This window comes from Ictalurus furcatus, chromosome 4 (genome assembly GCF_023375685.1).
Source record: "Ictalurus furcatus strain D&B chromosome 4, Billie_1.0, whole genome shotgun sequence".
NCBI lineage: Eukaryota > Metazoa > Chordata > Actinopteri > Siluriformes > Ictaluridae > Ictalurus > Ictalurus furcatus.
Window position 1 is genome coordinate 1,714,282 of NC_071258.1, and position 24,861 is coordinate 1,739,142.

Sequence of the window (24,861 nt, forward strand, 5' to 3'; positions counted from 1 at the left end):
GTCTCTGGTTTAAAGTCTCATTCTCTTTGTCTATATGTATAATGGATGTAAAAGAAAAGAAAACATCCATTATGGATAGGGATAGAGAAGAGACGTGTGTCTGTGCAGCGATACCAAACCACAGGAAACGCTGACCTGTTTAAAAAGTCCAACAGGGAAGAAATATAAATAGATATAGACAGCTCAAATTAGGTCAGTGAGGGCATTTATCACATCTTACCACACACTAAATCTCCTCCTCTGTGCTCTTAAGCTCTCTTTATTGTCAGTTGTACAGTTGTGATGAATGAGTGCACTGGCCCTTGAAAGCTCACTCACTGGCTGTGTGCTTGTAGTCGCTGAATTGATTGGAAACCCAACCAGAGAGAGAGAGAGAGAGAGACAGAGAGAGAGGCATACAACTGTAACTTATCACTTCAGAAAGCAACCGTATTTCATTCTGTCGAAGCCGAAGTGGTCTCGCTGAAGCACACGTAGACTCTCTTACTAAAAGATTTATACACTGCCACTTTCTTACTGTAGTTAAGGTTTAAAACTCACCGGAGACTTAATTTGGGTTACGGTTATTTTCCTATAACAACATCTCCCAAAGTGTTTTATTCCTCTTACATCACAGCAGTTTGCCAACGAATACGACTGCTTGTTTATTAAAAGAACTACACATGGCACTTTTTATCCATTTTATACTGTGGACTCTCCAAGAAACAAGTTAGTTCTTGTTCTCAGGCTCTGGGTTACTGACCGGAAGGTCGGGGGTTCAATCCCCAGGACTGCCGCTGTTGGGTCCTTGAGCAAGGCTCTTAACCCTCTCTGCTCCAGGGGGCGCTGTATCATGGCTGACCCTGCGCTCTGACCCCAACCTCCTAACATGCTGGGCTATATGGTGAAAAGAATTTCACTGTGCTCTAATGTATATCTGACCAATAAAGGCTCATTAGCATTAGCATTAGCATTATAGCTAGCGCTATAGAGAAACATTATAGTGAAACCACAAAGCGTAAAAAAGTGCTGGAAAACTTAAAGCGAACGTTACAAGGCATTGACACCGGAGACTCCTTCCATCCGTGGTAAAGAAACAAACTCTTCAAAGAAAACCTCACCATATCACCGATTATACACGAATCTGATCGGTCAGCTCCAAATGACAGATTTATATTAATGTACTCGTTCTAATATGGTATTGTACTGTATCTATAGTAACGACTCATTTACAGGGCGGATGCGCCGTATAAACATCTATAATCTGTCATTTGGAGCTGACCAATCAGATTCGAGCATTCAAAAGCTCTACGGTATGATTCTAACCTCAGCCGAGTATTAAACTTCATGATCCGATAATAAAAAAAAAAAAGAACGTTTCTCTTGCCATCTCCGAGGAGAGACTGCTCTGTTTTGGATATAACCTCGGTGCTCTCGCAGAGCAAGAGAGACCAAAGATCTAGAGCTCTTATGGGAAAGTATCTGTTTCAACTCGTTATTGCTGGAAGCATTTAAGCTTGAGCCGTTTTTCACACCCAGACTATTGGCTAGATTCTCCCAGTGTGATTTGTTTTAGAGGAGCCTGCACTGAATCTCTCTGCCACTTGGAAGGAACAACGAGCCCCAGAGGGAAATTTTATTACCCGAATTATATTGCTGTTTTATAGCTCTGGAAACTTAATGGTGATTCTCACTCATGTTGGTTATATTTTATTTAGATATCAATTCGATCACGGATGTTTCTTAAGAAGAAGCTTGAGATAAATAGCGCTGGATGAAAAGGAGACACGGGGTTCGTTCTTTCTCTTTTTTTTTTTAATAATTATTTCTACTCTCAGTTGAAGGGTTCTACACAGAACCTATAAAGGACGAACCGTGCCGAACGTGCAGATGAAACATCTCTTACGTAATATCGGTTATAGTTATAATAACGCCGTAACATCGGAAGCAACGCTAGCTAGCGTGGAATTTAAACGACGAGAACTTTTGCATGGTGTGGTGAAGTAGAGTTCCTGGTTCTACTCCGAAGTTGATTATTTTCCTATAACAGCACACCCTGAAGTGTTTTATTCCTCATTTACAACATCAATTTGCCAAACAATTATTATTATTTTATTTTATTTTACTAATTAATAGCGAAGAAGTCATTTCAAACAAACCAGCTGTCATGTGTATTATATATTGCATATATGCAGTTTTTGTACTATTTTTTTATTTTCTCAATCTAATCTTTATAAATGACTAAACGAAGCATTCCACATTCCAGGTTCGTCCAATCAGAGGGAAATGACGTGTGTATATTTACACACTCACATCTCCAATGTTATGGGTCACCCATTTCCACATTTGAGATGTCTGAGATATTGCTTCATCTCTCTTTTTTCTCTTTGAATTTTTTTTTTTTTTTACCTCTCCTCAACTTATATGCAAATATTTCTTCCTGAAGACATTTTGACCTATAACATAATGGGTGTAACTCCCAAACCCCCCCCCCCCCCCCCCCCCAACACACACACATAATAGGAGGGTTAAATAAATCCACAGTGTGTCGTTTCAGTAAACATAAACCGTCTGCTTCATATGGATCCAGTTTGTGCCCCGGTGCAAAGAGATTAAACTCTAAATATTAATGAGGTGAATTAATAATGAGGTATTTGCATGGTAATTAGAGGTAATGATCTTTTTAGCGTGATGATTAATTTCAGAGGGCTCCTGTGTGAATCAGCAGCGTCTCAGAGGGGATTCAGCTCCAGCTGTTGTTGTTCAGTGAAGGTTGATTTCCACCTTCAACTAAAACTGTCATTTTATACTGTACATTGCTCTTGTCTCGGGCTCTGTCTGTCTATCTGTCTGTCTATATTAGATTTGACACTTTACACCATGTACACTTCTTACTAGTGATTCAGTGTGCACCTGCTCTACCTTCAGCTGACTCTGAAATCTGGCTGCATTCTCTCTTTTCAGCCTATTATGTTACGTCGAATCTAGTCTAGCTCAACATTCTTCGCTAACCAGCTTTCAGGGATGATTTTACATTACGTCCTCTTCTGTTTCTCCACCTACTGCTAGAATCTGCTCTACATTTGTTGCTTGAAACCTTCTGCTGCAGGTACTAGATGAAACTTTTGTTTTTTTCTAAATGGGAATGTAAGCTTGTGGAATTTGGGTTTTAGTCCTCACTTCCCACATCCAAAGAGGAATTGTGTTACATCCTATCACGACAAAGCTTCAGTTCGTCCCTCTGGAGAAGCCATGAGGAAGAATTCATTTTGGAAGCTAGAACTTCCTCACTTCCTCCATCACTCACTTCCTCCCTTCCGTCCTTGCTTCCTTCCTTCCATTCCCTCCCTCCATCCCTCCCTCCATTCCTTAAACATTACGACAACACTTCTTCTTAATTTTGCATACTCCTTCCACTTCTCCTCCGTTCTGAGAAATGCCTGGGTCTTCTCCAAATGAAAGGTAGTCTTTCCAACCCCACTTCACTTCAATTCACCTTTCTTTTCCTGTATTGCTTCCTGAACACTCTTTTCGGCCTCCCGTTGTTCTGTTTTTGTTTTTGTTTTTTTTTCCCTCTAACATGGAGATGATAATGAGGTCTAACTCATCACCCTGTCGGTTAGATTCCTCCTTTAATTCTCTCCTGAACGCCTTGTTTCTCAGTTTTGTTACTAAACTTACAGAAAGTTCTCACCGCGTCACTGAGGCAGCAGTTCTCGGAGGCGTTAATGATCAGCTTCGTGTCTGACTCTGGTTCACTTAATATTCTCAGCCTACTTGAGCCTACGCTCGTGTTTTTTTTTTTTTTGTTTGTTTTTTTTTACCGTCTGCCTTTGCGTACTCCATGCCTGCCTTCCCGCCATTGATATTTCAGGCACAGCTTCCTCCTAGTTTACTTCCTACCTGACTGACACAATATTTCATCTCCATCCAGAAACACACATCTTCCTCTGCTCCTCTCACTCAAGATGCCCCCAGGGATCTGTTCTGAGCCCTCTTCTTTTTCTAAAATCACTCTTCTCCATAGGTATCTTATCCAATGTCATGGATGTAACCGAATACGAAAACATTATTCAGGACGAAAAACAGATACAAATACCAGGTGCAGTACTATTTTTTTTTTTGTTTTGTTTTGTTTTTTTTGTTTTTTTTTAACAGAACTGTGGTTAAGATTAGGTTCCCATAGGACACAATGGACTCCTGAAGGTCGTGAGTTCAAATCTACCGACCTGCCACTGCTGGGCCCTTGAGAAGGCCCTTAACCCTCAGCTGCTCAGTTGTATAAAATGAGATCAAATGTAAGTCACTCTGGATAAGGGTGTCTGCCAAATACCATAAATGTAATGTAAATGTCTGTGCTCCCTGTGTGGGAGGGGCTTACTCTCTTTCCCCTGTCACTCACAGTGACAGGAGCGTGTAGGGTTAGGGCTAGGGCTTCCTCCAAGCGCTTTCCTCCAAGTGGTGCAGCACGAGCAGCTAACACTGTGCTAACATTCATCCTCAGTGATTGGAATCTGTTGTCTGATAGGGTAGACATGACTGCTGGGTGGAAATGATCATGTGACCAAAATGCGGCGAATAACACACCAAGTAACTTATTGTAAGAGAACTGATAATAATAAAAGCTACGTAGAAGGAAATGCGCTGCGTTTGTATCCGACGCCCCTGTACGGTATGTATAAAATACAAACGTAAGAAAGTTATCTCTCATCCTAGTACCTCGTCTTTTATAACGTCCCAACTTGTTTTGGGACATTTCCTGATTGATTTTAGACACACGGTATGAGGATAACATTTGATTCGCTTGTTATATGCCGATCTGCAATGTCAGTAATGGTCTGATACAGTATACTGGGTTTATCACCTTAGCACGATCAGTTTGCTTTGCTAGCTGCCCACATGCTGCTTGCCTCGGTGCTTATTACGGCCCTAAAGCTGCTGCAATGTTTCCTCTGCTATTAGTGTGCAGGCTTTATGCTGTGCTACTGTAACCAAGCTGTCCGTAAAATCCCACGTGAATACGATTTCTGCACATTTCTCTACACATCCTCCCAGCTTGTGGACAGTGCTGACTGTTTACTAATGCAGAAGTGCCACCATTAGCAAGAAAATTCTAGCACGCAGAATCGGGCTACATGATACGTCTTTGGACAAGATAGGTAATTTTATTTATTTATTTATTTATTTATTTATTTATTTATTTATGTTTTTTTTCAGATGTGCCCCAAGCAACCTTAAGAAACCAGAGAGGCAATAGTCCATTGTGAGTGCTAGATAATAACAAGAAGCTCTTATAACCGACCGAAGAGACCACAGTCTCGTTTTTGTTGTTTTCTACTGGCTCACAAGACTGACGTTGATGAATTCACGTGTCAAATTCAGCATTATAAAGTCAACACCGAGTAACTGCTACCAGAAATAAATGTCTAGGTGAGCTGGGTGAATTTTTCAGGTTTGATCTGGGACCCCAGCAAAGGCTCAAAAATCGCAAACGCTATGGCGAAATCATAAGCGTTGGCGCGTCTGCTAATATCATGCTTTAACAACGTTGAGGATTTACGTGCGTGAGAAATTGTGATCTAAATATTTTAAAAACTGAAAGCGTGTAAAAAGGTTCAAACCTGAGCAGAATGAATAGACCAGGAATCCTCCGAACGTACGCAAAGGAATAGTATGGCAAGACTGCCTCAACATGAGCTGCTTGATTACTTGGTGACCAGGAGGTGGTTGTTGTAGGTAGGGGATAATAGTCTGGAGACTGTGACCTCTGCTGGTGAGGAAAGGAAGTGTACTGAACCCTAAACTTAAACCTAACCCCAATCCAAGGCAAGGTTGGAACAATTAGGCATACTTAAACATGTACATGACTTTTTCTTCGTGTTATGGTTTAATACAGGGATGTCAAACAAACAGCCAGGCCGATAAAGGTCTGATCCAGCCCATCAGACGAATCGGTTATTCCACTAGGTGGCGAAATAGAGTGATGAACTCACTAATAATCTCCGCTAATGACAAAATGTGCTAATGATGTAACTCTACATTAGCAAGCTAACAATTCCACGCTGTAAACCATTTCTCTTGTTAAAAGAACTGTTTTGGGATTTTACAGCAATAAGAGTACATACATATGCAATCACAAGCTTTATGTTTTGTTTGTTTGGTAAATAATCTTGCAAACCGTATTGATTTTCCACCAGCTTAATGTTCTGTGCTATGTTGTGCAGATTCATAACATACAGTATAATCCCAATTCATAGTCCAGTCCCAAGTTCAAAGGGGGTGAATACTTATGCAAGACACCATTTCTGATGCGTGTTCAATCTGTTTGTGCATTCAGAATGTAACTTTCAGATAAATATTGATAAATATACACATTTCAGAAATTCAGAGAGTTCCTGATGTATTATTGATCACTAAATTTTCTGGGTCTGGCCCACTTGACATCGGACTGAATGTAACACGGTCTGTTACCTAAAATAATGTTGGCACCCCTGCGTTAATCTGTGAGCGGATGAATCTGTTTATGTACATGCTGAGTTCAGGAAAAGTGCGTAATGGGATGTTAGTGCTACACAAGAATGAAATCAATCACTCCAAATATCAATTTTAGCTTTTAGAATAAATTCCCGAACGAGATCTGGGTCAATCATTCGAGCTTCACGTAATCCACTGACGGTTATTCATTGTGTCATTGTGTGCTTGTTAGTCCAGTCTGTGTGCTGTGACAGCTATAAGTGGCTGAAGTAATTGAAACGGTGTCAGAGACGGCATTGTAAATGAAGCACGGTTTTGAGTGTAAAAGCCAGAGAGTGTCAAATCTGTCATCTCGCTCATCATCCCACTCCGTCAGATCCGAGACGAGACCGAGGCTCGGAGTTTTTGGCATAGTAACACTTGAATCTAGGTGGTGTGAATACAATTTGTTCTCATTATGTTAGTTCTCAGAAACATGGCTGGACAAGACCGAGTGCTGTTTGGCTGTTGATTTAGAACATGTTCGGTAAAATGGAACATATTTAACTGTTTAGCGCTCATTTCTGCGTGACTGAAAGTATTGCGAATCGGATTTTTTTGTTTGACGTTTTTAAGCAAATCATTAGAACGTCATCGACGTCCACCGGCCATTAGCATGGACGATACCATTCTGTGTATTTGCAGAAAAAAAGATGTTCTAGCGTAAAACTAGCGTAAAACATCTCCTTACAGAAAACTTCACCGTATCGACGAGTACACGGGAGCTGTTGCTATGGAAACGATAACGTGTTAGAACGAGCGCGTTCATATAAACCTGCGATTTGCAGCTGCGCTACTGTTAGAAAACGAATCGACACCTTCCGACCAATCAGAATCCAGAATTCAAGGCGAGCGGAAACAAACGTCAAATTACGCTCGATTCCATCCATCCATCTTCTATATGGCTTATCCTTTTTAGTGTAACGGGAAACCTGGAGTCTATCGCAGGAAGCATGGGGCACGAGGCGGGGTACACCCTGGACAGGGCGCCAGTCCATCGCAGGGCACAATCACATACACACTCACACACCCATTCATACACTACGGACACTTTAGACACGCCAATCAGCCTACCATGCATGTGTTTGGACTGGGGGAGGAAACCCGAGTACCCGGAGGAAACCCCCGCAGCACGGGGAGAACACGCGAACTCCGCACACACAGGGTCACGGTGGGAATCGAACCCCCGACCCCGGAGGTGTGAGGCGAACGTGCTAACCACTAACCGCCTTTACGCTGGATTTCACCCAGGAAATATTTTGGGTTTGATTGTAAAGGTTTTTTTTATTATTATTATTATTATTGTTTCAGAAATTAGCTTCAATGAGAAGCTTTTTTTTTTTTGGAAAGCTAAAACTGGAATGCTGAACATTGATATTTCTATTCCCGCCTGCTCACGAATTTATTACCAAAAGTTTGTGAATACAAACAATACATTTCATCCCCCTGTGATCCGTACACAGTCGATCCTTCCCTCGTTATCAGATCTAATGGCCATCTGTTTGCTGGTCTGTCACGCTAAACCCGTTCGCTTTATCCGTCTGTGCGCTGCATTAACGCTCTCGTTCCCTTTAGATTTTTTTTGCCTTCAGCGAGACACAGCGTCCGGTTAGCCCGCAGTCTTCAGCTCCGAGCCTGCTCTCACACCGAGTGCCAGCTGTCTGTGTTATTTATACAGAAATATTACCACCACACGTTGATTGCGCATTACTTTGCTGCTAACCTTATACGTGTTCTGGAGCTGCCTTGTTTCATTTAGACAGTTAATAAGCTATCTTAAAAATAAATAAATAAATAAAAGCGTTCCCAATAGTTTCACAGAATAGATCAACATCTTATCGTATGATACTGTGTTGGATGAAAAAGACTTCTTTTTTGCAATATTTAAAAAGTACAATATCGGGGGGGAAAAAAAGTTCAATTTCTGAGAAACTACATTCCCCAAACCAGATTATTTATTTATTTATTTATTTATTAATTTATTCCTTCACACTTTTTCTTAAAATACTTGGCGCTAGCATTAGCACGCACTCCCTCACTAAAGATCGCTGATATCTTGCAGACGTTGTTCTTTATACTTGTAATATCACTGCACCTCATCATGGACAAACGAAGGACCCTTAATTTAACGGTTCGAAATTGTTAATGATTCCCTTAAACAATTTAGAAGCATTACGGGTTCTTCGTTTGTTGTTTTGTCGTTCTGGACTCTTGAAGCTTCCTTGTAGAAGTATTTTCCGATCAAGAACATTTCCAAGTAGAAGCATTTTTGGAAGCTCTGAACCCTTAATTCAGAGGTCCTCAAAGTTTTTACAGTTACTTTAACTGTAACAAACTCGGAAAAATGAATCAGGTGTATTGTACAAAAAAATGATTCCAAAATTTCGGCACGTTTTATTTAAATGCGCACAAAAACTTGTGTATACATAATATTTGACTTTTCCACACATAGAACCCATAGTCATTTGATTCCAGATACGTGATTTATAGCCGTACATACTTCCATCAAAATCACAGTTCCCATTGTTACATTTCTCCAAACTTTGAGAACCATGGCCTTAATTATCTAAGAGTATTTATACTTAAATCGTATCTTATCATCATCTTAAACATACGTAATTATTCAGACACACCATAGTGTCTCCGAATCCACAATATTCACCAAGATAACCTTTTGGTTTTATTTAAAACAAACAAACAAAAAATCACATAAGAATGAATACAGTAGCTACAATATGTGATAATGATCAAGTTTTAACCTAACTGATAACTGCTTGTTAGCTAAATAGCTGACTTTAGGTTTACAGAAGGTAAAAACAAGGCTATATAACACTTATATTAGCTAGCTGATGAGCCAAATATGTTAATAGAAATTAGTTAATGGGAATTTTAAGAAACCACTGAAACGGTGTTATTAACAGTTCTTTCAAATCATATCAGTGGCCCTGGATTGTTGTTTGCAGAATGTTAGTGTCGGTGAGAATGTTGTTGTATCGATCGTGCTGTAATTTTAGATCTCTCGACTCAAGCCGTAGAAGCCGAAGGCCAGTCAGGGGATAAGATTTTGACGGTTCAAATAAAAAATATGAACTGACCGATTTCTCATTAATCCTTGAGTTTGATAAAAAAATGAATAATAATAATAATAATAAAAAAACCTTATTAGACTCAGGGAAGGGAAAGAAGCCGGAGAGACTGACCGAGCTGAAGAAGCCTACTGATCAATAAGTTGTTTAAGCTTTTAGTTAAACGTAACCCTAAATGCAACGCTAGCCGTGTTAATCATATTAGCCTTTTTATTTGGATTTTATGCCTATTGCTGCTCATTTAAAAAAAAATGAAAAAGCAGAGCCCACTAGTAAAGGCGTAGCTGCCCAGTGAATAGTTGTCTAATCACATTCCTGCTGGTCTGTAAGAGCAGTTTTAGGCATGACTTGAAAAACTGAAAATCTTAGCCACTCTTCAGCCAATCAGAATTCAGCAGAAGTTTGGGGAAAAGAATGGGAATGTGATAATGGACTATCAAATAATTTTGATAACTTGTATGTCTGTTGCTTTAACGCTTCGAGGTTAAATATCTGTTCATATCGTCTGAACCCCATGGTTTGTGAATCATTTAAATCATATTGATTTTAACTGTCCGTCTGACCTTTTTAAAATTTTGCTTAATTTACTTCATTAACTAATGGTACTTAATTTTTTTTTAAAGAAGCTTCTTGTCATTTGAACGTCATATGAGTTGTCACATACAGTGCTATCCCGAGCAGACATGTTAAAAGAACTTACAAATACCATTGACTAAAGAAATATATAATTCAGGGTGTTTCCAACATAGAGTATATAATTCAGTTATAAATTCATTAGAATTTATAGTAGTATAAATAGACTTATATACTCAGTGTCCATTAAAAAAAAAAAAAGTCTAAAACAACCAATCAGTGTTCAAAAGCCAATCACCATCAAATCATTTCCAACAAGTGCTTGGCCCCCGAGGATTGCTCTTTGCTGGATTTTTTTTTTTTTCAAAATCCATGCATGTGTGACCCAGACGATGCAAATATCAACCATAAAACATGCCTTAGCAAAGGTTTGTTCTCTTAATCGAGTTTGTTCAGAGCTTTTAAAGAGAAAGATCTATAGCAGCAGCAGGTCAATGCAATTAAAGTGCTCCGGGTCGGGATAATGGGATAATGGGATAATGGGAACGTTACAGGAATCTCATTCATTCAAGAGCGAGTTAAATGAATCTCATTAGGGAATCAGCGCACCAATTTAACTAGACATAGTACGTAATTCCATGCGTTTTCAACCTAATTTCATGACGAATGAAAGCAGTTACGTTGGAGTAATGATGTCATAAGAAGCGCTACGATCCCTGACTCCAAGCCTTTGTTGTGATGTGAGAACATGTTACGCTTAAGCAGTGCAATGAATTCACTCCCATCACACGTGCTGATCTTCTTCTGATTTGCTTCAGTGTACTAGTGTGAGCTTTACTCTGTTCTCCATCATCACCGAGCCCGTGATGCTCCACTGCACCATCGCTCGCCGCTCTGATGTGTTTGCTGATTAAATACATTCAAATTATGCGTGGATAAATACGGAAACAGGAAGTGGGACATGTCTGTTTCAGAAGCGTAGCGCAGCACGACGTGACGCTGAAGACCCGAGCTCTCGTTTATCGACGGTGTGTACACTTTTACACGTTTCCATAGTAACACCTCATTTACAGGGAAGTTGATATAGCGAGGTTTCCTGTAAGTTTTTGTTTATTTCATTTCTTTTATGGAAGGAGTCTCCAGTGTCAGCGCTTTGCAACACCTTCAGGACGGAGGAGTTTACGCTGTACGCTGACGCAGATGTTCCACATCATCAAGCTTAATAAATATCAGCGGTTCATAGCCGCCATGTCCATGTGCTTGCCACTGCTCATTTAAATACAGACACGCCCACAGATAACCATATATGGTATTTAGGCACTGCTTCAAATGGTACCTACGTTTAAAAAAAAACAAACAGATATTTTGGATACTTTTTTGGACTTTGAACAGTAACATGAGGAGGTATTTAATCTGTGCTGTTTCATATGTTAGGAATAAAACACTCATTGTCATGACGTTCAAGGAAAATAATCAACACACACTGTAGTGTGATGACCACAAAACCGACAACAGCACGTCCTGAAGTGGTTTTAATGACGTGGAACATCTGCGTCACCGTAAAGCGTAAACTCCTCCGTCCTGAAGATGTTCCGAAGTCCTGACACTAGAGACTCCTTCCAGAAGAATAGATTCATCGCATCTCTTTTATTGTCGTGTGTGCGAGAATTTTAAATTTTACATATAAGAAGCCATTTTTTTTTTTTTTTAAATAAACAAGGCCACAACAGGTAAAAGAAACATGTCGGAACAGGAAACAAGGAAAGAGAATGTAAAAGCGGTCAATTTAATACAAACCCCTATGAACGCTGCTTTCACGACCACAGAGGTGATATTTAATTTAAAGCCGAGTTTGTTTTTATAGTCGCTCCATCTTGAGCCAATTTCATGGCTGATCTCCTCAGCTTTTAGTCACCTTCCCGTACGAGAGAACCCCGTAGTGAGGTTCCACACAGGCCAAAATGGGCGAGTCAACATCTAGAGTTCATGTTTAATGGTTCAAGTGCAAATTAAAGTATGCACAAGCCTCCGAATAATTACTAATTAAGCATAATGCCAGCTTTATTATTCATAAGTGTCCTTGGGATCTCTGCTGTGGCGGAATACGTGCTGAGAAACTTAAAGGGCACCGAGGAAAGGAAAACCGTACGCTACGTATACGCGCTCGGAACGGAACCTCAGCTCGGCGACAGAGTGCAGATGGACTGCGTGCGATTGTGAAGGTTACGCCGAGAGCAAGCAGGAACGCGCGACGCCCTGAAGAGGAGCTCGTGACTCAGGGTCGAAGAGTCTAATAGCAAATCGAACGAGTTCTGCGTCCGCGCCTGTGAAGCTGACGACGATCAAACGATCTCCTCTGTGGATGATTCGAACTGCCAGGTGTTTCAATCCCAACGGTTTCAGCAGCGTTAGGACATTTTATGAAGGGTATAGACCTAGCCATATTCAAACAAGTGAAAAAGTTTGTACACCCTTAGCACAAAGTGGAAAACACTAAGAAATGTATAGCGATTTAAAGAGATTTATCGCGTTCGATTTTCTTTATATGGTTCGTTTATTATTATATATTATAAACAGAGTAATATAATAAAATATATATATATATATATATATATATATATATATATATATATATATATATATATATAATTGAATCATTTTAGGTAAATTTTCATGTTTTTATATCCAGAAACTACAGGGGGTGCAAACTTTTGCACTCTACTGTGAACATAAAGTTACTGGAGAACGTTATTTATTTATTTCATTTGTTATTTACTTCCTTACTAAGTGTATTATTATTATTATTATTTTTTTTTTTTTTATTATGACTTGTAAAATATAGGTATATTTTCACATTTTTAAATTTCCAAAAACCAAGGAGGGTACAAACTTTTGTACTCCATTCTACTGTGAATATAGATTTAATGGAGAACTTTATCATTTTTGAAAAATTCTCTAACCCAATAGGTTATTTATTTGTTTATTTATTTATTATAAAACGTCAAATCCTAGGTACGTTTTTATTGCCAAGAACCATAGGGCGTGCAAACTTTTGCACACCCCTCTCCTGTAAACCTACATGCAACGGAGAACTACCTTTTCATTTCAGCCATCTTTTCTCCGAATCTGTAGTCTGCGTTTCTTCTTGTTGTCGATATTTTCTTCCTGTTTGTCAGGAGCTTTAGGAAATAATGTGAACGTGTTTTAATGACGTTAAATTCCTTCCGGTGTTTTCCACAGAGATCTTTGCAGAGATATCTCAGCGAGCTAGGCAGCATGAGAGTCTCTGGTCATGAATCCTGCTTAAAGAAAAGAAAAAAAAAACCCCAACATTGTTGATTTAGAAGAATCGCAGCACACACTTGTGCGTGGTCGAGAGAGATGGAGATAAAGGTGACGCACACAATCGTTCGAATACCAGCTGCCTCTTTTCATCACGTGATCGTTATGATCGTCGAGTCCCGCAGATGGAACAGGGGCTGTGAGCGTCTCGCTGTGGAGGCGATGAATGGACGTCGCAGCGAAGTAATGACTTGTGAGAAACCCACCATATTGACTGCTTCTCCTACACTGCTGTGAGTGTGGGATTCGGAGTGACGAGGGGTGAAGAGAACCCAGAGAACCGTCTGGACAGTACGTTCGAGCTCTGCGTACGTCTCTCCGGAACGTCTTTATAGGATTTTACTTTATAGAAGTAAGATTTCACAAGACATGTTGACTGACGAACATCGAGGAACATTATTCGGTACGTTTTCCCAACAGGAACAACAGACAGCGTCTGAAATCAAACACCGTGTTGTGCTCGTATAGGAAAATAATCAATACGGGGTGGTGTGATGAAGCGGAGGTTCTGCGGACACCGTACACTTGATTATTTCCTCGTAACAGCACGTCCCGAACTATTTCATTCCTCTTATACCACAGTTACAATGTTTTATTATTCATGAATGACTAGCTGTACTTTTTATTCATTTATAGTTACGTTTAATGTTGTGGAAGGTCTGTGAAGGTCTCTTTATCTCTCTCTTTAAGTTAAGGAGACAAAAAAATAAGTAAATAAAAAGCAGCTGGTCATGTTACTGAGAAACAAAGCATAAACTCTATCCTGAAGTTTTCTATTTATCCATCTATCCATCCATCTATCTATCTATCAACTCTACAAGTACTGGTACCCTATCTATCTATCTATCTATCTACCTATCTATCAACTCTACAAGTATTGGCACCCTATCTGTCTATCTATCTATCTATCAACTCTACAAGTACTGGCACCCTATCCATCTATCTATCTACCTACCTATCTATCAACTCTACAAGTATTGGCACCCTACCTATCTATCTATCTATCAACTCTACAAGTATTGGCACCCTATCTGTCTATTTATCTATCTATCAACTCTATAAGTATTGGCACCCTATCTATCAACTCTACAAGTATTGGCACCCTATCTGTCTATTTATCTATCTATCAACTCTACAAGTATTGGCACCCTATCTATCCATCTATCTATCAACTCTACAAGTATTGGCACCCTATCTGTCTATCTATCAACTCTAAAAGTATTGGCACCCTATCTGTCTATTTATCTATCTATCAACTCTACAAGTATTGGCACCCTATCTGTCTATCTATCTATCAACTCTACAAGTACTGGCACCCTATCTATCTATCTATCTATCTATCTCTCTATCTATCAACTCTACAAGTATTGGCACCCTATCTATCCATCTATCTATCAACTCTACAAGTATTGGCACCCTATCTATCTATCTATCTATCTATCTATCTATCTATCTATCAACTCTACAAGTATTGGCACCCTATATATCTATCTATCAACTCTACAAGTATTGGCACCCTATCTATCCATCCATCTAACTATCTATCAACTCTACAAGTACTGGCACCCTATCTATCTATCTATCTATCTATCTATCAACTCTACAAGTATTGGCACCCTATCTATCTATCTATCTATCTATCTATCAACTCTACAAGTAGTGACACCCTATCTATCTATCTATCTATCATTAGTTCCTGAACTCTCTTCCAATTAAAATCATTTAAATTCCCAGTAAAGAGTTGATGCCTGCTTTTAGTCTCCAGGCCTTTCTTGTACGAAGACAAACGAGTGTCAGGTTTTTTTTTTCTTCCTCGCCTCCATATTTATCAGAACTGCTTGACACAAGTAGACAAAATGGGAGTCCATTAAGTAGAGCAGGATTGATGCTTCATAGAATCCGCTCAGATGCTGCGAGTTAATAATCTCTATCGAAAAGCTCAAGCTTCAACTTCAGAAAGCAATATTAGTTCACTTTAATATGAATTTATTTTCTGTCCTTTTCTTGAACTGCAAAAGCAAACAAATGGATGTCACCGCGTCTCGATGGCGTAATTGCGTAACGTGGTCCGTGGCGTGATGAGCTAATGATGTGTAGTGCAAAGTATCATTAAGGCAATAAATCCTGCCGATGCTGGTCATTAGGCATAATAGCAGAGCTTCAGAGAGCAACTCTTTATGTTCGTCAGTTTATTTACGTCTCTTCCGTGGTTGTGATGTGCTTCGTCGTAATGAGAAGATGGATGCAGTGTACCAGTGTGTATTTCTGTGTATGTGTATTTCAGATTTCCTTTCATCTAAAATTAATCTCTCAAAGAATGTTTTCCAAACACTCGAGTCTTTGGTACCGATTTGGGCTCATTTTTGGGGCGGGGCTCATAATGGCAGGTTTTCTTTCACATAAAAGAGTTTCTTACAAACCTATTGTGAAAATGGTCAGCACTAGGATCATCCATTTGCTGTTTTTAGTATTTTTCTTTGGCGCCAACACTCAAGCTGTGAAGAACAGCAATTTTTGAACGCGCGGCATTGTCATCATGCAAAAGCCGTTCTTGTATAAGAACGGAATCTGGCGTGAGACGTGTGTTTTCAATACAAACACTTTCACCACAAGCTGAGCTAATGACAGTGCTACAGTCCTGTGAAAGTCTGCTTTTTATTCTGTACATCAACAAGGCACCTCCAGTGACCATGACGACTCTTTCCTCACAATCACGAAATTGAATCGGTCATGTTGCATGGTATGTGGTGCCAAGCTTGGATAGCATCCACACCTGATGCGGACACCACCACGGTTTGGTGGAAGTGAATTTCAGACCACCATTTTGAAGTGCATTGGATCTCTGAACCACGCCCAGGCTGGACCATTGGATCACGCCCAGGCTGGACCATGGGATCACGCTCAGGCTGAATCACTGGACCACGCCCAGGCTTAATCACTGGATCATGCCCAGGCTGGACCACGGGACCACGCCCAGGCTGGACCACTGGATCTGGATCACGCCCAGGCTGGATCACTGGATCTGGTTCACGCCCAGGCTGGATCACTGGACCACGCCCAGGCTGGACCACTGGATCATGCCCAGGCTGGACCACGGGACCACGCCCAGGCTGGACCACTGGACCACGCCCAGGTTGGACCATTGGACCACGCCCAGGCTTAATCACTGGATCATGCCCAGGCTGAACCATGGGATCACGCACAGGCTGGACCACTGGATCTGGATCATGCCCAGGCTGGACCACGGGACCACGCCCAGGCTGGATCACTGGACCACGTCCCAGGCTTAATCACTGGATCATGCCCAGGCTGGACCACGGGACCACGCCCAGGCTGGACCACTGGACCACGTCCCAGGCTTCACGAAACGTCCCAGAAAAACACAAAAGTATGGGAACGTCCCAAGTTTCTCTAAACCCTGTGGATTTTATTATAGATCTGTTTATAAAGAAATCAGTCTTTGCTATAATCAATTCCATGAACCTGAGAATTTGGTAAGGTATCCTAATCTCAAGCTTACGCTACATATGAGAGATCCTCAGAAAGCTGTCTTTCTTCTGAAGAGAAAATTGAGCTTCTGATTGGATCTAAAGCGAGCAGCCTGGGTGGTTCTGATCAAATCACTGTAACCTGCCGAAGTGGAGTGAGCCAGGATCGAATATTGCAATCATACGCGCCTACTCCGAGCCGTCAGTCAGACCACTGTGAGCTTAAATACGAGTTTTAAGTGCGTCCGACGTGCGACCGCATTTAGCCCGAAGGCTACGCTGAAGTTGTGGAGATATCAAAGCAGAAATGTAGTACATCCATTACTGATACTGAAGGAGAAGTACACATTGCGTTTCATATCTGACTTTCCACACAGGTCTGATTACGAACGCGTGCACCAATCTCTCTATTCCAGGCTGTTCTTCAAATCCTAATATAGTATGTAGCGTTAGGAAAGTGTGTCACGCTGGAATTTATTACCAAACCGGCAGGTCCTTGACTAGAACTTTCACTGAATCGCCATCAGGCTGCAGGGTGAATTTAGCAGCATTACTGCAGACAGACTTATAACCCAACATCCCTCTTTCTGCAGAGTTTCCCTGCTGCTTGAACGGATAAGTATAATTGCGTATCATTAGTGTAGAAATGAAAGCCAACATTATATTTGAGGCTTGCATACATATCTAAAGCCCCGAACATAAACCTGATCTTGGCCTTAAGTGTAGATCTGTATATCTTTAAACAGACCAGCTTTCACTGATGACATGCTGGGAAATACATTCATGATCATTACAGTTGGATTCATATTTTACCAGCCATGAAGTACTTACTTATTTATTTATTTATTTCTACTTTGTAAGAGTGGAAGAGAACAAGGAAACTGAGCATTCACATAACTAAATAAAAAACAAACACAGATTCACCCTCACGACTGTGTAGAGCTGTCAGGATCTCTCGGCTCTCCAGCTAACACGGCGTTCTGATATGAGCAGAATTAGCATATTCAGCCTGTCGTGTTTGCAGATCAGCCGGCTCGTCCGCTCCTGCTCCGACGTCCTTATTAAAACTGAAGCGTCTTTGAATTGCTCTGCGCTTCAAGCAGCGTTAAAGCTCACTGGTGTAAACGTCTCTGCCAGGAGTTATTTCTAATGCTTTAAAATTATACGTCTTCTTCCTGTTACGTTCGATGAAGTCGCGATGTACGGCATTATAGAGATGCATTTCTGCCAGTACGGATTTGGATCTCGATTTGGACGGAGGCCTCCCGAGAGCCGTCGTTACTGTAAAAGAGAAGAACTTCTTGTCTGTAGCCATGCCTTCTTTCTAATCTCTGATCATTTCGAACGTAAAATGGAAATAAGGCTTCAGTCTGAAGCTCAGTGACCCGTGGTCATGCCGGGGAATCGCGTTTCACAGTGTGAGCACTTCAAATACAGATTTTAGACTTTCTTAAATGTCAGATCCTTTTAAGAGGTAACTGCTTACCTTTATACCTTTATTACTTTAATGACTCTGCTAGAGATTTAGCATTTGAAGCTTTCTCTTTTTTAAAAAAAAAAATGAGCCACTTTCACTTACAGTTATTTTTACGATTTTTGGAGAAACTTCCCCCATAGTACTCTTCAACGTGAAATATCAAAACTCAATACAAAATTGAATTTCACTTATACGTAGACACGTCAATTACCTTATGTCACTCTTACTACAGTGGAAAGATATAAGATCCTTTGTTTAACAAACAAACAAACAAAACATATCCAGTACCAAACATCTCAGGTTCTAGATGTCCAGCATTAATACATTTTTACATTTATTCTTATCCTTAATTGGATCCATCCATCCATCCATCCATCTTCTACCGCTTACTCCTTCTTCAGGGTCACTGGGGAACCTGGAGCCTATCCCAGGGAGCATGGGGCACAAGGCGGGGTACACCCTGGACAGGGTGCCAGTCCATCACAGGGCACAATCACATACACACTCACACACCCATTCATACACTACGGACAATTTAGACACGCCAATCAGCCTACCATGCATGTGTTTGGACTGGGGGAGGAAACCCGAGTACCCGGAGGAAACCCCCGCAGCACGTGGAGAACATGCGAACTCCGCACACACACACAGGGCCACGGTGGGAATCGAACCCCTGACCATGGAGGTGTGAGGCGAACGTGCTTGTTGATTAAACAGCAAGAAATATATCCCGTCAACCTGATCTGTAAATGCTGTTCTTTTGAGAGCATCGTCTGTTTTTGTTAACCCTTTACTTCATGGTGTTACCATGCAGCAACAATTCATTTATCTCTGTTTTTCAGGCAGTAATACAAAACTACTATTTTCCTATGTGACTAGAAATAGGGGGCTTTAACTTTGACATCATAAAAAAAAAAAAAAATGCCATGTCACATGACCAGGAAGTGCTATTCGTTTTCTGCAATCGGACGACGTTTGTTATTTCTGATTATATGATACTTTCCACCATTGTACATTGTTGCCATATGGGAACAATTTACCAGCTACCCTCGAATTTATTTATTTTACTTGAACTAATTCAGAGTACTGTAATAATTCATACAGCAGAGGGTTAAGTATTGCATATTTAATTTGAGAAAGCCTCATTTGCTTAAACAAATGTACGTTCTTGTAAAAGCTCTACGACAAAAAGGCCTTGCAGTCAGCGGGCAGAGATTAATTGTAATTTTTTTTTTTGTAATACCCTTTAGTGCCTCGCCTTAAAGGTCACCTGTAATAATTTTAAGACAATAAAGCAGATGGAATTTTCTGCTTGTTTCATTTTGAAGCCTCTCTGTGATTTCGCTCTCTTTATTTTTCTACTGTTGCTTTTAGCGCTTAACTTAGATAAATGCTGGATCCTCCCCAGAGAGAGCACGACATTTAGATAGCTTATTTCCTGTCACCAGTAAGTGACAGGATGCGAGAGCCATTACAGAGACATGGCCGGGTCTTAAATGCCAGCGTTAAGTTAGTCGATTTAGACGAGTCACTTTTCTCCCACGCTACAACTCTGTATTACCTACGTACATTTCAGTGATGGAACGGTTGTCCATTTCGCTCTTTTTTTTTTCCTTTTATTGTCTTTATTCACTGATTCTTATTGGATTTTGACTAGCCAACACTGAGTAACATGAAATAATGCATTTGTTAACATGAACACCACACAGGAAATGGAATAAAACACTCCGCGTTGTGCTGTTACAGAAAAATAATCAGCACACCCTAAAGTGTTTTATTCCTCTTATACCGCAGACAATTGCAAATTTTATTCATTAAAGTGGGCGCATATGGCTTAGTGGTTAGCACGTTCATCTCACACCTCCAGAGTCGGGGTTCGATTCCCACCGTGGTCCTGTGTGTGCGGAGTTCGCGTGTTCTCCCCGTGCTGCGGGGGTTTCCTCCGGGTACTCCGGTTTCCTCCCCCAGTCCAAACACATGCACGGTAGGCTGATTGGCGTGTCTAAAGTGTCCGTAGTGTATGAATGGGTGTGTGAGTGTGTGTATGATTGTGCCCTGCGATGGATTGGCACCCTGTCCAGGGTGTACCCCGCCTCGTGCCCGATGCTGCCTGGGATAAGCTCCAGGTTTCCCCGTGACCCTGAAGAAGGAGTAAGTGGTATAGAAGATGGATGTATGGATGTATGGATGGATTCATTAAAGTATGACACATGACATTTTTCTACAGCTTTGCACTGGAGACTCCTTCCATAAATGTTAAACAAACACCTCTTTACAGAAAACTTCACCACGTTAACGAATAAAGCGCATGTTTATGAATCCGTTTACGTGGAGCGCCCATCACCATTCTTACCCTGAAATGAACGATCATTTTCACTCCATTCCCACTGCCATATCAAAGTGGCCGCATTTTTCCACCTTCCATTGAGGTCGGATTTCTAATACATTTTCTTTGCCAACAGGATTACAGCGACTGTAGGACTCTCTCTCTCTCTCTCAATTTCTCTCTCTCTCTTTCTTTGGCACTGTTTCTGTCTTAGAAACAATGAATCCCGGGTTCCTCAATGAAATGAAATGGATTTTAAAGTGGCAGGGGCATGAGCTGCAGAAGCTTTGAAATGTGGTTATCCGTCCAGAGTGCATTGTAGTGCAGCGGGAGTAGCTCTCCACATGGACAACCTCGTCCTCCATTTGTCTAAAATATCAAATAATGATATAGCGAGCCGGGCTGCCGCTGCTATAACAGCAGCGTCTGATCCTTCAGCACCGTCTGATGTTATTGCGGAACATCATAGCAGTCACGGTCACATACATTATGTTTAATGTGGTCCTGCATTTCTGTGCCTTTTTACTTTCTGATCTAAAAGCGCATAAGTAATATAATAGCGTCCTTGTACTTGCAGCATCCTTTGATTTGTGTTTTGAAATGGGAAAAAAAATAAAATAAAATAAAATCTGCCCAGAGAACATGTTCAAAACATTATTTATTGTTTATTTTGGCTTTAAAACAATAATAACGTATTATATAAACCATATTTATATTCGTAAACGCTCGTAAACGACCTCGACGTGTAAGAAGGTAGATTACAAATCGGCATTGGATTGCTAATATGGATCACTAGATGTTTTTAAAGGACAGCACGACGGTCATGGTAAGGGAGGATGACATGGCGGCTGAAAAAGAAATCTGCAGGATTTTTCACAATCTGCAATTTAACAATGTTTTAATCTCCCAAAATGTATTTCTGCGTATGTTCGTCGGATTTTTCTTCTTCTCGAGTGAAAATATCTTGATTGGGACAAAATGTATCTAGTATGTGTTATAACAAGATTATAATAAACCCATTACAAGATTACTGAAGCTATTTCTCGTCATTTTTTACTCATTTCAGGCTTGAAATAACCGTACTCATTTTAAACATTTATTTCTAGAAGGAAGCGCAATGATCTGCCAATAGAATCCGTCAGTTTAACCAACGTGACATGAGAGAATGTGTCTAGAATAGGTTTAATACGCTTAGATTGGGTTTGCTGTAATCTTATAATGATATTGAGCGTGACATGATATTTGCTGCCAGACTTGCTGGTTTGTGTGTTTCTATAACTGATCTCCTGGGATTTTCATGCACAGATGGTAGGGTCAGAATTTAGCACCAGCGACATCAATCCATAGACCTAGTCTGCCTTGTGTTAACGGTGGAGGCTGGTGGAGGTGGTGTAATGGTGTGGGGAATGTTTTCTTGGCACACCTTAGGCCCGTTAATACCAATCATTCCTTCACGGCCACGATTTACTCGTCTTCTAACGGCTGCTTCCAGTGCACCGTGTCACAAAAAGTCGTCTCAAACTGGTTTCATGAACGTGACAATCCAATAGAACACTGTTGGGATGTGGTAGAACGGGAGAAGCAGGAATTGCATGATGTCAACATGGACCAGAATCATAAAGGAATGTTTCCAGTATCTTGTGATATCCATGCCATGAAGAATTGAGGCTGTTTTGACAGTAACATACCCGGTGTTAATACAGTGTTCCTAATAAAGTGTTCGGGGAGTGTATATAAATGTGCCTTAATTTGCCATGTGTGCAAAGCTAAGAATAAAAAGGAGCCTGAAATGTTGTGCAACAAACTCCAAGATCGTCTAGACCAGGGATGTCCAATCTGATCCGTAAAGACCCGGTGTGGGTGCAGGTTTTCACTCCAACCAAATAGGGAGCCACACCTGATTCCACCTGTTTAATCAGTTGATCTTGACTTTCAATAGACCCAGGTGTGGCTTCTGCTCGGTTGGAATAAAAACCTGCACTCACACCGGCCCTGTCCGGATACGATTGGACACCCCTGCTCTAGACGTATCATAATCGTATCATAATCTTCAAACGATTTGCCTTTACTCTTCGACACCTCTATACAGTAACGATTGAGAATCACGTTCACTGGTGTCACGCAGAAGAGTCCATTTCTGACCCTTTCTCCACGGTTCCTGTTAGAAAATCTCCATTCGGATTTCTGTAAAAGTGAAAACATCTTGAATATATTCAAATCGATCAAGTGTCTCCGGTTATAAGATGGCAATAAACCAAATAGAAGATTATTAAACATCTTTACAGACATGTCAAGCTTGAACGTTTCTTATCCTATTGGCAATTCTGTTTGCAGTTTCGTTTCTTTCTAGAAATGTCTGCCAACAGAAGACCCACTTCATTCTCTACACTTCGAAAAAATGTCATATTAGCAAGTGAAACCATCTTGAATATTCAGTATCAAAGCATTAAAATGCTTTGATAAAGTGTTTATTTCTAGGAAGACGCGAATTTACCCGGCAATAGAATGAAATGATCTCAAGCCCGAAAGACGACATGAATGTGACTAGATTTAAGATGGTTTTATTTGCCGAGATGTCGTTTTTTTTGCAGTGTATATTGAGCTAATCCACAGTAGTGTATAAATCCCAACCCCCAACACACACACACACGGTTGTAGACAGACATTGTTTGTCTAATGACAGTTAAAGATAAATCCATGCAGGATCTACATTTCGATGCTCTGATGGATAAACGTGGTGATAGTAAAACTGGAATAATTCTGACTAGGAGGCAGCGAGCGTGGTTAATTCTGGGTTTGTGATGCATTGCTGTTGACAGATGGCATGTTGACAGATGGCATTGCATAATAACACAAGAGAGAAAGCGAGAGAGAGAGAGAGAGAGAGAGAGAGCGAGAGAGTGCTCTCCAGCTCGCTGCATGTCGTCTTCTGCTGAAATCTCTCATTATATCTGTGTGTCAGGCAGAACCAGCTGAGTGCTGACAATTGAAGTGGTAGCGGAAGCAAATGCGATTTTGATTTCCCCCAAAAACGCGGCTGGAGGACAGCCTTTAAAGTCGAACACGAGCCGTTAAACAGGAGCAAGGTGGAAAAGCTCCGCGAGAGAAAAGACGATGGTATACTCGTTTTTATATCAACGCAGTTTTAGTTTCTTTTCTTTTCTTTTTTGTAAGGTTGGAAAGTCACCGTGATGTCAAATAAATAGTGAGAGAGTCATCCATATTCGCCTACACCATCTCAATCGCCGGGATAGCCGATTCGGCATTCGGAATCTCATGAATAATTCATTCGGCTCCAACGTCCTGTTCACTGACTTCCCATTGTGTGGCGGAGCAGGTCAGCAGGAGCGTGGTGAAAAATCTTAAAGCGCGAAGCCATTCAGACCTCGAAGCGCTCTTATTGAATTCCACCGCGGTCGTTAAGGCACAGAATGAGTGCTAATTTTTGAGAGACTATAGCTCTGGGAATGAAGCTGTAATGCTCAATTATAAGGCCTAATGGTACGCTATCCTTTATTTTCACAGGTGTCGCTGCGATCTGTGCAATTACCCACAATGCTGTTTGTTTACAGCTATGACGCCATTTTGATTCCCTAGCGAAATACCTAATGGATTTGTCTTGTAATGCAGATAGGTCTTCTTACCTGAAACCTTTACCTTTAAAACAAACAATAAACATGCATTACACCTCATATCATACGTTCCCATTTGTTGAAATACTACATGACATGTCCTACATTCTACTCGTTCACCTCAGGTGACGGTTTACCTGCGTGCAACTGGAAGATCTCACCTGTTTGTCCATATTGTTGTGACTTTTTTTTTTTTCTATTAAAATTGTTTTCAAACAAACAAACAAACAAACAAACAAAGACCACTCCCGTTAACATTAAGTTGCGGTGATACATGGTGCTTTCAGACCACTCGTTTATTCATCCTTAGTAACCGCCCGGTCAGAGTCGCAGTGGTTTAAGCCGGACAGCTGGTTTCTTGGGATATTTTGGGATAACTGAATTTGTTCAAAAATATCACAAACAAAAATGACTTCACATGCAAAATTCTCATCTTTGGCATAAA

At 40.7% G+C, this 24,861-nt stretch overlaps 1 protein-coding gene across 1 annotated transcript in view; it reads left to right on the top strand.

The window, feature by feature from the left end:
• Positions 1-24,861, top strand: part of spon1a (spondin 1a) — an 81,829-nt gene that overhangs the window by 41,311 nt on the left and 15,657 nt on the right. The window lies entirely within an intron of this gene.